The sequence below is a fragment of the Mustela erminea genome, chromosome 5 (assembly GCF_009829155.1).
Source record: "Mustela erminea isolate mMusErm1 chromosome 5, mMusErm1.Pri, whole genome shotgun sequence".
NCBI lineage: Eukaryota > Metazoa > Chordata > Mammalia > Carnivora > Mustelidae > Mustela > Mustela erminea.
Window position 1 is genome coordinate 119,492,608 of NC_045618.1, and position 15,469 is coordinate 119,508,076.

Consider the following 15,469-nt stretch of genomic DNA (forward strand, 5'->3'; position numbering starts at 1 on the left):
ATAATGAAAACATTCAATCACATCTTTATTTAAAATTTTGGTGTGCGTCCTAGACACACAAAGCAACAGGAACACTGCTGGGAATTTTCACCTAGAAACTGCCTTCTACCTGTAGTTCCTCTAAATCAGTTTCTTTCCCATAATGTCATGTTTTACTTGAATTTTATTAATTTTTCTAATCTTTACCTTTTAGTGGAATTTGTAATTATTACTGAGTATCTTTTATGTGTTCTTGGGGCACATGGGAGTAAAAAGAATATAAGACGTGGCTCTGTCCTTATAGAGTCACGGCTTCGCCAAAGATCCATGATTCAAGGAAATGGCAGATGGTGGTGTTCAGCGTAGGGCCAGGGCTGCGTACTAATTAATGGTAGCTCTCTGGTTCAGGGAATTGAGAGACTTTGAGGACTGGGATTGAAATAATTAGGGAAGAACTCATGGAAGGAGGGGGGGCCTCCAGGGGGCTTTTCTTTTTTTTTTCCTGTGGATCTTTTGGCCAGGCCAAGGGAAGAGGAGCAACACGGTGCCTGGATAGGTAGGTGGGAATGAGCCCACCGTGAGCCTGGACAGTCGGGGCCCTGGGTGGGTGGAGCAGACAGGGGTCAGAGGACCCTGATCCTCTGTTCTGGCCAGAGCCAGCTTCCCCCTCAGAGCCAGGGTCCCTGAGGGTTCCCTTGGGGAGATTCTACCTTCCCTGTTACAGAGGGCCTTGGCTAGAAGCTTCCTCCAGGGACAGTGGTCATCGTTGCCACGCTCCTGGCTTGACTGCTACCGGACTGGCCTTTTCTGTTTCTTCGGTCCTGTCCACATCTGGCCTCTGCCTGTCTACCTGATTATTTACTCTTCTCTTACACACCTGCCCACTGCCTGCCACGCTCGGCCTGGCAGGTGTGGCTTGACAAGGCCTCAGGGATAAACCAGAGGCTGTGTGAGGTCAGTACCTTGGTGATTCACAAAGCACCATTCAGAGTCGGGAGGTTGAAGGGGAGGAAGCAGAAGCCAAAGACATGAGTCTGTGAGTTGATGCCGAGAGTTCTGAAAGCCAGATTCAGTGAGGGTCCCAAGGCTGAAACGGGGGCCATGGTCAGGGATGGGGAGCCAAGAGCCCTGCTTAATTCTGGGAGAGCCCCGCAAATCCTGCCCTCACCTAGCTCTCTTCCAGTGCTGCTGGATAAAGCGGTGGTGGCTTTCACTGCCCTGGGTCTTAAAGGTGCTGCTGAGAGTGGCTTGCCAAGACTCCTGCCCATCCTGTCAGGCCTGTTCTGACTCTGGTCCGCCTGCCTCAGCCTGCACCGGTGCTAACCTTGCCGACCCAGGACCAAGGCCTCCTTGGAATCAGAGCCCTGGATGGCCAGCCACCAGGAAGCAGAACTAGACTAAGTCTTTGTGTTCTCTTCCTCCTAAAGTGATGCCTAAGTGATGGTGGGCGTTTGTCTTCAGAGCCTAGTGCAGGGACTGATCTCTGCCCATTGGCCGGGTGGGTCTGCTGCATGTTCTTGGGCAGCAGACAGACTGTGAAGGGTTTCTGCATTGTCCAATGGTTGGGCAATGGTTGGGCAAAATTCAAAGAAGGGTAATATTTTGTGTCATGTGAAAATGAAGTGGAATTCAGATTTCAGTGTCCCTAAATAAAGTTGTACTGGAACACAGCCCTGTCCATTTGCGGATTGTCTAGGGAGTCTTGGCACCCTGGCAGAAGCGAGTAAGTGCAGCAGAAATAAAAAAATATTTACTTTTCGACCCTCTGAGGCAAAAAAAAATTGTCATCCTAGCAGATTGCCTAGGCAATTGTGTGGCATGAGTGTTTGCAAAATTTGAGGTGTGGAATATTTTGGCCCGCAAAGAAAATGTGATTGAATGAAGGACAAGTAGGATTTGCATAGGAGAGGAGAGAATCCTGGAGAATCCTCAGGCAGACTCTCCTTTGGGCAGAGGAGCCCAGCAGGGCTCCATCTCAAGACCCATGAGATCCTGACCTGGGCTGAAACCGAAGAGTTGGATGCTTTGAACTACCTGAGCTACCCAGGCGCTCCTGAGCTATCTTATTTTAACCAAATAAATATTTTGTTTTAAATCAAGTAAGCACTGAAGACTTAGCACGAGTAAGTCATGCCATTTGACCTTGGCAGTATTTTCCCAGTCTGGTGGGACTTTATGATATTGTTGAGTGGAAACTATGGTCAGAGTTGGAGATACGGGTTCCTACTCCTACCAGCTAGCTAAGCCGGGGCAGGCTGTGGTATGCCAGCATGAAGAGGACTCCCCAAATCTCAGGGTCAGTACAACGGAAGTTTATTTCTCACTCACCCAGAATTGGATTGTCAGTGTGGCTGTCCTACAGCCGGTTTCCAGGTTCCAAGCCTTGTCCCTTCTGTGGCACCTATGTTTCAACATGGGACTTCCTGGTTACCCTAAGATGTGTAAAGAAGAATCGAAAACACTCACCCTTTCCGAAGTGCCTTAGACCAGAAGTGACTCAGATCAATTTCACGTCTGCAGTCCATTGGCCAGAATTAGTCACATGACCCTCTAGTTGCCAGGAGACTGGGAAGTAGGGAGGAGCATGAGGGATGCTTGGGGTATCCCCTGCCCTGACAACATTGGGTCATTGTGGGAAAGCCCATATTTTTTCTGTGCTGTTCTTTATTCATCATTAAAAGGTAATTAACCCAGCCATACCTTTTTTCGCATCGCTTATGAAAGGTCAGATACAATGTATGGAAGAGCCTTATGTGGTAGAATGAGTTGTAAAATAGGTAAGAGATGGCTGGTACCTGATTTCATTTCTCTTCTTTTCTTTTCTTTTCTTTCCTTTCTCTTTCTCTTTCTCTCTCTCTCTCTCTCTTTCTTTCTTTCTTTCCTTCTTTCTTTTTAACCTGATTTCTTTATAAGCTGTTGAATGGTGATGAACTGGGGTCAGGGTAGTTGCACACGCCCCAGAATGCCTGGGACCATCCTAGCATTTGCCAGTTGACCTAACATAATTATCGGACACTCCTCCCTTTCACACCCAGAAATATCCTAGTAGGGACAACAAATTATGATCACCCCAGCTTGACCCCCTTGGTCATCCTTCAGGATTAATGTTAGCTATTGCTTAGGAGCCTTTTCTGAGTCACACTGTTCTAAGATTTTGCCTGCATTGTTTCATTTAATCTTCAAAGCCAACTTGTGAAGTAGGTACACGTAATCTCATTTAAGCTAAGGTAGCATAAGCAGAAAGGTTTGCCTTGAATCCAGGTCTATCTTGCTTTTAAGCACTCCATGGGACTGCCTCATTTATCCTTCTTGAAGATTGTCCCCTTGACTGCAAGGGGCCCCACTCCCCTGACACCGGCTTGGGAATGGTGCCCAGACCACACGCTGGTAGAGGGCTAAAGCCCGGAGGGGTGAGACTCGCCCTTTAGGACCTGGATGAGAAGATGAGACAAGGACTCCCTCCATGATTCTCCAGAGCCAGCAAGTAGCAGAACCTGCCAGTCCCTTCTCCCCCACTCCCCTGGCATCGACCAATGCAGCTTTTGTTAACACTGGGCGCTACATCTGACGCAGGGAGAAAGATTTTTATTTTGAAATCTAGGGTGGAGGAGAATTCTAGCCAGTGAAGACTTGCCATGTGCAATGCAGTTGACTCAAGCAGGCTCCTTCCCAACACAAATAGCTAGGAGGAACTGAGCTCTGTTTTCAGGGAGCTTATTTACAAATTTGTTTATTTAAAAAAAAAAAAGCTGAACCACAAGCAAGGACCAGTTTGCTTGTAGAATAATATCAAACAAAAACCCATTATTCACGAGATGGTATTAATTTCCCTGGTTTCTGGCCTTGCTAATCAGTGTACAGAACTGAACCCGTGGAATCAAAGGGAAGAGTTTCTGAAAAATGAGCCAAATGTGCATTGCTTGCTTCAAGAAACCCCCCAGAAAATGATACATGTGGTTTCAAAACGTACAAAGAAAACTAAAGGAATTCCATTATGAAAGAAAAATTACATGGAAATTTCTAATCCTGTCTCATAAACAGTATAGGAATAACTTTAAAATATTCTGCTTTAAGCATGCATTTAATTTGTGCTCTGGGAACCAAATAATGTTGCTAAGATAAAACATTCTAATAATGATTTATGTAAATTTATTTGTACCAAGTAATGGTGTACTTGCCTATAGCAAATTGCTTGGAATATGAAATGACATTTATGAGGTCTTTCTTTCCTCTGAATGAAGACAATGGAGAAAATGAGAGACTCCAGAAAGGCAGGAAGAAAGTCAAGTTCAAAATGGAGTATGATGCCTTGACCTCAGAGCCGTCCAGAGACAGCTGGATGGGTTGGAGGGTGTGTGACAAGTCGGCAGACTCAGTTCAACATGTTTTCCTGTGATGCTCCCATTATTTAAGCCATTTTTAAAGTCGCACCAAGAGTGCATGTGCGGTAGATTCTTAGAAGGCTAGAACCCTTTATTTTGGTGATCGTATACTCTGCAGATACCGGAGCTCTTTCAGAATACACGATGATAGATCGCTTGTTTTGATGGTGCCCTCGTAAGGCAGGGCACTTACAACATGGGGTACAGAGAGGCCAAATGTAATTAAAAATTGGGCAATTAATCTCCACTCCCAGTTACTTTAATACCAAGGAGAGTTATGCTTATGTCATCAATGGGGCCCAAGTGTTAATAAACAAGACACAAACCCTCCCAAGGACTGATTCACAGACCTACCGGGAGTCTTCCCATTGGCTGCCCAGTTGGCAACTTTGATAATGGCTCTAGGTGTTTCCTGGAAAACTTTAATTAAATTCAAATCCCCATATATGTAACAGAGTGAGAGAGTTTCTGGAGCTATGGTTTGGCCTTGTAAGTAACCAGTATAATTTGTCGTAACCTGTATGATTTGGAAGAGGTATAATATTAACACCTTTAGTTTTAGAAGGCATTTATTTATATTTTTCCCCTCAAAGTGTTTTTACCATCTCCCTTGGTTATTGCAATCATTTTGGTGAGAATAGGTAATTACAGTTTGTTTTCTTTCCATACGGAAGCTTAGAGCCACAGAAGTCACAAAGCAGGGACGCCTGGGTGGCTCAGTGGGTTAAAGCCTCTGCCTTTGGCTCAGGTGATGATCCCAGGGTCCTGGGATTGAACCCTCTGTCAGGCTGTCTGCTCGGTGGGGAGCCTGCTTTCCCCTCTCTCTGCCTGTCTCTTTGCCTACTTGTGATCTCTCTCTCTCTTTCAAATAAATAAAAAAAATTTTAAAAATCTTAAAAAAAAAAAAAAGTCCCAAAGAAGACACCGTGGGTTGGGGTGTGAGGGGGCAGGCAGCTTCCTCACTAACTTTGCTGGTCCCGTTGTCATCACAAACTAAAGCAATTGAAAGAGATTTGTGGAATCTGGAGAGCTTGATTTTTTAAAAACCAGTTCTGAGCCTTGGTCCCTTATAGGCTGCTGTTGAATTGCACCAGCTGTCCTGAGAGAGCTGGGTTTGTCTGAATGGACAGACCAATTTTGCAATCCGGCCGTTAGCTGTAGTGTGGCCCAGGCCTGGGGGGCCGACGGTAGAGCTCCTGGGAGAGGAGGCATAAAGCCTGCACAGGACTTTGAAACAGTAAAAATCACCCCTGGCTTCAGAAAAGAGGGGAAGGCCATGGTTTTTTAGTAGCACCACTTCAAGTGCATGTACCAGAAAAGCTGTGGCTTGTGGCAGGATTGGTGTTAGTTTTGTGGCCCAGGTTTCCCAGAGCTAGCCAGTGGATGTCAGGGCCACGGCTCCAGATTCCAGTCTTTCTCCTTTCTAGCTGGAGGACTTTGAGTGTGATTTCTGAGCTGTGGATTCCTGGAAAATCATGTAAGGTACCCGAGTCTTCATTTCCCCATCCGTAAAATGGGAACACTGATCTCTACTTGGTAGAGAGGGCATGAGAATGAAATAAAATAATTCTCATAAAGTACGGGGCACAGTGCTCGGCAGCTAGCGAATACTCCTTTTACGGCAGCTCTTAAAAGGATGATCATTGTTACTGCTTGAGAATTTATGCTCCTGACTGGTCACTGGAAATGTGATTAAAATCCATCTTTTGGGGCATCTGGGTGGCACAGTCGTTAAGCATCTGCCTTCGACTTGGGTCTTGATCCCAGAATCCTGGGATCGAGCCCTGCATCGGGCTCCCTGCGCGGTGGGAAGCCTGCTTCTCCCTCTCCCATTCCCCCTGCTTGTGTTCCCTCTCTTGCTGCCTCTCCTTTTCCCTCTCTCTCTGTCAAATAAATAAATAAATCTTTTTTAAAAGGCCATAGTCTTTTAAAAAATAAGTAAATAAAAATAAAATCCATATTTTATTTAAATGAGAACTAATCTAAAAGATTTCGGGGTGCCTGGGTGGCTCACTGGGTTAAAGCCTCTGTCTTCGGCTCAGGTCATGATCCCAGGGTCCTGGGATCGAGCCCCACAGCGGGCTCTCTTCTGTGCTCAGCCGGGAAGCCTGTTTCCCCTCTTTCTCTCTGCCTGCCTCTCTGCCTACTTATGATCTCTGTCAAATAAATAAATAAAATCTTTTAAAAAATATATACATAAAAGATTTCTAAGTCAGTTATTTCTGGGTACGGGAAGGTAACAAGGTAAAAATACAGGAGTCCATTGGTTTGCTCATTCAACAAACAGCTCTCGAAGTCAAAGGCCCTTTGCAAACTGTTTTTGAGGGATGGAGAGACCAGAGACAGAGACAGAGTTCTGGTCTCGAGGGATAAGGGAGATTTCTTTTTCTCTTTCTTTCTTTCTTTCTTTCTTTCTTTTTTTTTTTTTTAAACGTAGACACGGTGCAGGCCACGTTAGTATAGATGGTCTTTGTCTTCCAAGAATTCAGAAATTAAGCTGATGTAAGTCCTTAGCTGTTGCTCAAAGCCCTGGTTCTGGTCCAGACTCTGCAAGTTGGTTCTCTTCAGAGCGGTCATCCTGGCTGGCTGTGGAAGTAGGTTTGTGTCAAGATAAATGGATGGAAAGTCTTTGGTCATCTGCTCCCCTGGCAGCTTCTGCCTGCAAAGGAAGCGATTCACATTATTCGCACATGTGTTCTTGGCCATGGTAGGTCAGGCCCCTAGGCTGAAAGTGTGAATACACCCTTTTGTTAGAATTCATTTCCATTAGAAGCATATAGACTACTTTCTTATCGAGGGTTGAAATGAATCCAATGTAAAATGTGTGGACTTTTTTTTCAGATGGCTACGTAGTTCTATCACCTTAGAAAAGGTGTTTCACAGAAATTCTCTGAAGGAAGATAAGGAAATGTGAAACATTCTCAGGCGAAATGAGAAAAGAAATAATAATTCCCAGATTCCGGATCCAGTCTGGTCTGTTTCAGGGGCTCCTGGACACTGGGGGGCCTCCCGCGTGGAAGGGGGAGGGAGTGCTGAGGTGCTCTGCTGGAACGTGTAGTCTAACGGGGGCCCGGGGAGGGGGGGGTGGTTTGTGTGTGCAGAGGGCAGACAAACATGCATAAATAAGCATTCAAAGATGAACTTTTCCCCGGTCCAAGGCAAAGAGAAAAATAAGCTCAACATAGTGAGTTCAGTATCCTTACTTGGCAAAATAAAAAGTTGGCAACCTACGCTCGTCCCCAAAACTATTTTTGAAATCTTATTGTGGTGCAAAATCACGATCTGGGAACCTCCCTGACTTGAGCTCTCTTGCTTCTTGTTGGTGCTATTCTCACCTCCCTCTGTACCTTCCTTGCTGGCTCCCACCGCTGTTTACTGGGAGGTCCCACACAGCCTGTGGCTTATCCTTCTTATTAGAAAGGAGATTAGCAAGTGTTAGAGACATACCAGCAATTAAGACTTTCTTCCTGGTTTAAGGAGGAGAAAAAAAGCATTTGAAAAGATGAGTAGGCATCTGCCCATAGCTAGATTAAGAATGCGCAGTCACACATGAATCTCTCGGTGGAGGTCTGGCTGACCCCATCTCAGCAAAGGCAGAGGGAGCGGTGACTCCCCAGGGCACATGCTAGATCGTGTTAGCTGTTTACCTACACTGGTTATATGTATGTGTCCACACTTATTTACTCTTGCTCCGGTATGTGCGTAGGAACTCCTGAAGTGGATATTTGGGTGCTAACAGGGGATTGAGTCGTTTGGGCCCAAACTTGTAACAATGCTTAAAGCTTGGAGCTCCATCAATGGTGCTAACCATGGAGCGCAAGACGGAGATTTTAATAAGATAGAATGCGCCTCAAAGGAACAATCACAACTCAGAGCAGGGGCATCTCCCATGGAGTCAGAAGAGCTGTTTTGAAGTTGGTACCTCTTGAAAGAGAATGGCATCCACATTGGCCTTGGTAATGTAACGGCTTACAAGGAAGGAGGGGAGGACACTTGTAAATAGTCATTGCAGCCCAAGCAAATGGCCTCTGCGGAGGTAGACTTTTAACCGCTGACACTCCAAGCCTCAGAGAAGGCGTGCTGGTGGGTTGAACGTACCTGACGGCAGGTGGGGAAGTCCGCTCTCCAGCATGACTGCATTCTTGCTGGAAGCTGGGGAGGTGGCATTGCCACTGAGTACCAGAGGATAGCATTCCCTCACATCGAATACGTATTCTCCAGGGGAACAAAAAGAAGCAGGAGATCAGTTGTGGTGCTTATTGGAAGGTCTTCATCACTCCCCACTTAGAGTTTCATAGACTTTAGCTGTGACTACTTTGATCTAGTCAGTGGACTCCCTCTCTCCCGAATCAGCCTTGGGTGCACTGGCAGACAGCTGGGTGATGCTAAGCTGTGTTCGAGGCCTTGATGATTTCTAGAATGTTCCATCAGGGGCCACAAAGGTAAATAAGGGAATGACCTGCTCTTTAACAGATGTGTGACTGTGTGCTAGGTCATCACGTGCTTGATAAATGCTTTGAAATAGCGATGGACCTATTTTTATCATGGCTTTTCACTTGACGCCTCTGGTGAATATAACTGAAATGTTAGCATTACAAGAATCTATTGTTGTGTATATCGTGTATCCGTGTACTGCATATGTACATGGAAATATATGTGTCTGTGTATGTGTGTGTATAAGTACATAAATTTTGTCATAGGACACTTTATAGGATTCATCGTTTTTTGAAGATGTTGGAATATCTAAATTACTGTCCATTGTAACTGGTTTCACTTCTCTTTCATTCAGTCTCTACTTCTTTCTTAGCTCTTCTATCTGGGACACATAAGTAGCCTCTGGATATATGTGCGCTTAACTGAACAAAAATGTCAACAAGCTGCTATTTATTTTCTTAAACAGCTTGAGCAGAGATGTTTGGTTTGATTGCTGAAAATTGTTAGCTTATCACCGAGCTGTCCTGATGATTCTTATTATTCAATTTGCATTGCTTACAATAGTAATTATTACTACATAAGAGAGCATGATGCTTTTATTTGTATAGTTCTTTCATTAATAATTTAATTGACTATTACATCCAAGTGGTTCTGGGACACGTACATCAGTGTGCTTAGAGACTGGCCCTGGGCACCTGGGGAAATCAGGATTTAAGTGTTGTAAGGCTTGGGCTGGGGAGAGAGGTGGTAGGCAGGTCCTTTGGCCCTGACATCCAATTGGTTGGCTGTAGGTTTCCCTCATATTTATTTCCAAGCATTTTCCTGATTTACCAGTAGTGACTCTCATCTGATCATTTTAACAACCCAAGAAATAAGATCATGGTATAGTTATTTGGCTCTCGAAAATGACTGGATTGCTACTGATTTATGAGTGGAAAGATATCGATGGCTAAAACACTGTATTGACTCAAAATGATTGAATTGGTGGCTTCAGTTAAATAGAATCTGTGTCTATGGGGCCTGTTCTTTAGAAATGGTAAGATTTTATGGTCACAGCTTAGCTGGAGTTTCTAGACTGTACTGCAGCTGTGTGAGACATATGTTTCGATATATCTTTGCTATAGAAAAACTTATTTGTGGAATTTTTTAGTGTAGAATTTTGTCCAAATTCATATTTTATATAAAAATAATAATTTGAAATATGCCTTTGGAGGCAAGAGAACCTGACTTGGGTGGGTGTCAACCCGTAGTGGTGTTCAAGGAATCACATTTTAAAACTCTGAATTCAACAGGGAGAAGAAAGTCAACAAAGGAATTCCCATTTGGCCAGCCTAGCCTGACATCTGGGAAGATCATGGAGGAAATTTTTCATGTCAGAAACTGGAGTTTGTTAAAATGATTGTCAGGGCTCCTGGCCGGCCCAGTCGGTTGAGCATCCAGCTCTGGGTTTCGGCTCAGGTTGTGATCTCAGCGCCATGACATCGAGCCCCACACCGGGCTCTGTGCTCAGTGCGGAGTCTGCTTGAGATACTCTCTGTCTTCCCCTGCTCCTGCCCCTCCTCCCTGCACTCTCTCTTTCTCTAATAAATAAATAAATCTTTTAAAAAGTAAAATAAAATGATTGTCTTCTCCTTCACCAGCCTTGAACAACATTCTTTACATCCTCAGAAGAATGGACTCGTCCCCGGAAGTAGCATTGGCTTCTTTCTTCAGTATGGTCCTTTCCAGGGACTGAACCAAGGGGTGGCTCGGGGCTCTAGTCCCCCCACACTCTGTCTCACACAGATACAAGCCACTCGGACAGACCTTCACTGTGTTTATTGTAATACAGGTGCAGCACCCCAAGAAGCTCCCCAGCCATCCCCTTCCTGGCCACCCCATGCTACCTCGAAGCCCCGCCTACACAGACATTCCAGAATGGCCACAATTCCTTAGTTTGCCCTTCTTGGCTCTTCCTTGTGGGCCGTCCTGGTGTTGACACCACTCTATAGATTTCATTTTCCTCAGTGGGCCTCTGAAGGTTTCTTCTTGCAAAGACAGAGCCCAGTGGGTGGGGGCCTCCGTCTGTCTGTGTGTTTGGCTGTCTAGAGGAAAGTTGTTTCTCACTCACCTGGCCCGGGGGCTCTGTTGTCTGTGCCTCCGTGCTTTCTGTGCTTCTGTTCGTCTCCCCCAGGCTGCCGCAGGGCCCTTGCTGACAGCCTCCCAGCCTGGGACAGAGCGCTGGGGTCTGGGTTTGTGTTGTCGACCTAACGAGTTCCTTCATGGCCTTGGTGATGTTGCCAAGGCCCCACAAGGAATTTACATGCACTCAAGAGAGACCCCTTTAGCCATCAGAATTCAGCTCTCTGGAATATAACCAGGAGTTAGGAAGAACTAAGAAAAGTCTCAGAGGACAAAATAGCTCTCTCCAAAGCCAAGCATTAAACTTTAAGTAGATCTTTGCTAGGTTTGTGTTTTGAGTGTGACCACACTCCCAATTAACTTGACTTTATGATTCTCTTTGCTTTTATAGATGAGAAAAACTGAAGCCCAAAGAGGCTAAATAATTTGCCTAAACTCTCCAAGCTATGAGTGGTAGTACAGGTTCTTACGATTCTAGACTTAGGAGGGTAATCAGGTGTTCTGAATGGTGGCAGCAAGATAAGGAAAAGGGTTGAACTACCTTTAACTCTTTCATTTAGAAAGTAGTAGAAAGATACAGAGTAATTGCAGGATGGTTTCCTTCAGAACTTTTATTTTTTAATTCTAGTGTGTGACAAGTATCAGTTGGCGGAGAAATCCCAGCTTGTGGAACTGTGCTTCCTGATTCTGCCAAACGAATGTGAAGTTACTAGAGTTTCCTTTGCTGAACAGCTAGTTCATAGGCGCTTATAAACTATTTTTTGTATCATCAAGAGGAAGGAAGCCTCGGTTGTTCTGGGTCATGGTGATCAGCCTGGCTCTGGTGTGCACGGGCAGGAGATGGACAGCTTCTGGAATGTCCCAGTGTCGGGATAGACCCTTACCCCCATGACTGAGGATGGCTGCTTCCTGCAAGAAAGTCCCTGCACGGGAGTGAATGGCCACCAGCTCGTTGACATTCACTGGCATCCTTTGTTGGTGTTAAGCTTCACCGTTTTCAGAGTACTGTCCTGCACATGATCTCCTTGGTTTACAACACTCCTGTGTGTTAGGCAAAGCGGGCAGTGGTATCCTTCCCATCGTCCAGGTGAGGACAGCCAGGCTTGGAGGGAGGTGCACGTGGACGTGCTGCTGGGGAGAAGCAGGAGCCGAGCTCTTTGTCTAGATCACCGATTCAGATCCTCCCGCCACTTGGAGCACCTGTGCCGTTCGTGCCCGGCTGGGGAAGGCACCGGACAGTAATGGAAGGAGATTCTTGCCCTCTTCCGAGGAGCTTGCTTTCCTGGTTGGAAAAGGCCAGTTTCACAGAGGAGAAAAAGGAATGCAAACGTCCAGGCACGGCATAAACCACTTTGCTCTGAGATGGAAGAAACACTTGGGATGACATAAACTAGAGAAAAAAATACCTCAGACCCTCAGGCAGTTTGTGAACAAGGCTTTCTTTATCTGCTAGCTTCAGTCAGCGCTGATGCAGCTGGAAGGGCCTCACAGCCCTGCTTCGTGGGCTGCGGACCAGGCTGGGATGTCCCTGTCTGGCCGGGGAAACACATGCCTTGGGATTGCTGCTCCCTAGCGGGGCTCTGACTCTAATCCTGGCCGCAGAGAGCCCAACTGGCCTTCCCCACCTAGCTGCGCCCTGGACGGGGAAGAGGAAGGAGTGTGGCTGTAGGTCATTAGATCTTCTTCCGATGTGGGGGGGGGGTGGTCAGGGCAGCCTCGGGTGGACCGTCCTGAGAGTGGGTCCAGCTTGTCTCTGCAGCTAACTCAAGTTTGACTTTAAGCCAGTTAGTGGACCACTAGGTCTCTGCTCTTCTCATCTGTAAATTAAAGAGTTCTTAACTTCACTCATTATTCAAAGAGGCTCAAATCAAAACAACAAGGAGACGCCATTGGTCATTTGTCTGACGGGCAAATACTTAAACATTTCAGAATATCCAGTTCTGGAGAGGGGTTGGCGAAAAGGCACCTCAGTGTTCACGGCAGGGAACCTTGGGGGTGCGTTTGGCAACATCTGTCAAAAGGTATATGCACACACCCTGCAGGTTCGTCCTTGCGAATGGATCCTGTGGATTTCCTCGTGGAAATACCAAAAACTGGTGAATGAGGGGGATTGTAATGTTGTTCATACTAGCAATAGCCCCAAATCAGATAAACCCTCAGTACCCATCCCCAGAGGATTAGAAGAGCACATATCCTTGGCACGACGGTCAGCATCCCACCAAAATAAGTAGGTCACGGGGTTGTAACGTACAACATAGGGAACCATAGTCAGTACTACTGCCTAACTTCATGTGGCAACAGGTGGAAACTGGACCTAATTGTGGAAATTTACTTAATAATGTAGAAATATTTCTTTTTATTTATTTATTTATTTTTTATTTTTTATTTTTTTTTTAAAGATTTTATTTATTTATTTGACAGAGAGAGATCACGAGTAGGCAGAGAGGCAGGCAGAGAGAGAGAGAGGAGGAAGCAGGCTCCTGCTGAGCAGAGAGCCTGATGCGGGACTCGATCCCAGGACCCCGAGATCATGACCTGAGCCGAAGGCAGCAGCTTAACCCACTGAGCCACCCAGGCGCCCCAATAATGTAGAAATATTTCCAGTCATTATGATGTGTACCTGAACCCAGTAGGACTCTGTGTATCAATTAGACTGAGATAAGAAAACAGGATGAGTTGGCGAGGGCACAGACATACAATGGGAAAAAGTAAATAGTGATACCAGCACATAGTTTTTGAGCATCATCCACATTCTAAGAAGTTTGCACGTATTGACTCACCTGTTCCCCATGTTCCAGGTGGCAAAGCTAAGGCACAGTGGGGTTAAAGAAACTCAAGATTATAATCTCGTTAGAAAGTAGCATGGAGGCAAGAGCACAGGGCAAGCATCCTGGGGTCAAAACTGTGTTCATGGCCTTCTTTCTCAGTGTGCTGGGCAGAACACAGTTCAACATGGTGTCCTGGCATGCTCCCATTATTGAAGCAGAAATACCAGAGCCTGGAAGGCTGATAAACAACAGAAGCTTCTTTCTCACAGTTCTGGAAGGTAGAGGTCTGGAATCAGGATCTTGCCTGGTCTGCGAAGGCTTGGACTTCGACTTCTCGACTTCTCCCTGTGCCCTCACGGTAGAAGGAGGCAGGAAGCTCTGTTCCGTCTCTCTTTTTTATTCATGAGGATGGAGCCCTCCCCAAAGGCCCTGCCTTCTAACACTGTCACACTGGGGATTAGGATTTCAACAAAGGAATTCTGTTTGGGGCGGGGGAGTCACAAGGATTCAGACCGTAGCACCTTCTTAAGTGAAGAAAAGCAAGTTGCCGGAAAGCGGGATCCTAATTTATGGCAAAAAAATCAAGTCATATATATGTGTGTGTGTCTGTGCATGTATATATATACTCATATTTTTATTATTTTTTAAAGATTTTATCTATAAATTTGATAGAGAGAGAGAGTGAGCACGGGTAGGCAGAGCAGAAGGCAGAGCCAGAGAGAGAAGCAGACTTCCTGCTGAGCAGGGAGCCCTATGTGGGATTCTATCCCAGGACCCTGGGATCATGACAGATGCTTGACAGTCCTAGCCACCTAAGTTCCCCGAAAGCAGGATACACAGGAAACAATAGGGAAATTGAGGATTCAGGTAGAAGAGAAGGCAACTTTTTATACATTCCTCTACTATTTTGTCTTAAAAAAAAAAAGGGTATATTTGTGATTTTTACTTTTTTAAAAATTTTAGATTTTTTAAATTAACATATAATGTATTATTAGCCCCAGGGGTACAGGTCTGTGAAGCGCCAGGTTCACACTTCACAGCACTCGCCACAGCACACCCGCCAACATCCATAACCCAACAACCCTCTCCCTCCCTTCTACCCCCGGCAACCCTCAGCTTGTTCTTTGTGTGATTTTTACTTTTTAATGTTTACATAAGGTTAATCAGTTCAGGTGGTAGGACTAGGGGGTTACTTACATTTTCTTTAAATTTTTCTATATTTAAAAATTATCTCATAAATAATTATTGTTGTTATTTTTTTTTTTAAAGAATTTATTTATTTGACAGAGAGAGAGAGTACAAGCAGGGGGAGCAGCTGTGGGATGGCGAGAAGCAGGCTCCCCGCTGAGCAGAGAGCCCGGTGTGGGGCTCAATCCAGGACCCTGGGATCACGACCCAAGTGGAAGGCAGACGCCCAACCGAGCCATCAAGTGCCCCAGTACTTGTACTTTTAAATGAAAAGATTGGACATAACCTCAAAGGGTCCCTTCCAGATTAGAAATTTCCTGATTGTATTCATTGAGCATGAACCCAGCCCCGTTTCTTGTGTAGTGTGTAATGAAACCATGATCCCTCCCCACAGGTCCAAGCTGAATCAGTAATGGGGGACAGGGATAAACACACCTGGGACCCATAAACCACCAGGAGCCCACCATTCTCTGCTGGGGACTGGTTGGTCTTGCTGGGCCGATACTCATTTTCTTCCTCAGCAAAGAGTTGTGTCTGATTCCAGGTTGAGGAGAGCCAGTGAGAGGTAGGGACCAGTGAAAGGTAGCTGTCTGTGCT

The 15,469-nt window shown here is 45.7% G+C and overlaps 1 protein-coding gene across 2 annotated transcripts in view; it reads left to right on the forward strand.

Moving 5' to 3' along the window:
* The window catches only part of FOXN3 (forkhead box N3), a 394,050-nt gene that overhangs the window by 115,205 nt on the left and 263,376 nt on the right, over window positions 1-15,469 (forward strand). The gene's annotated exons all lie outside the window — the stretch shown is intronic.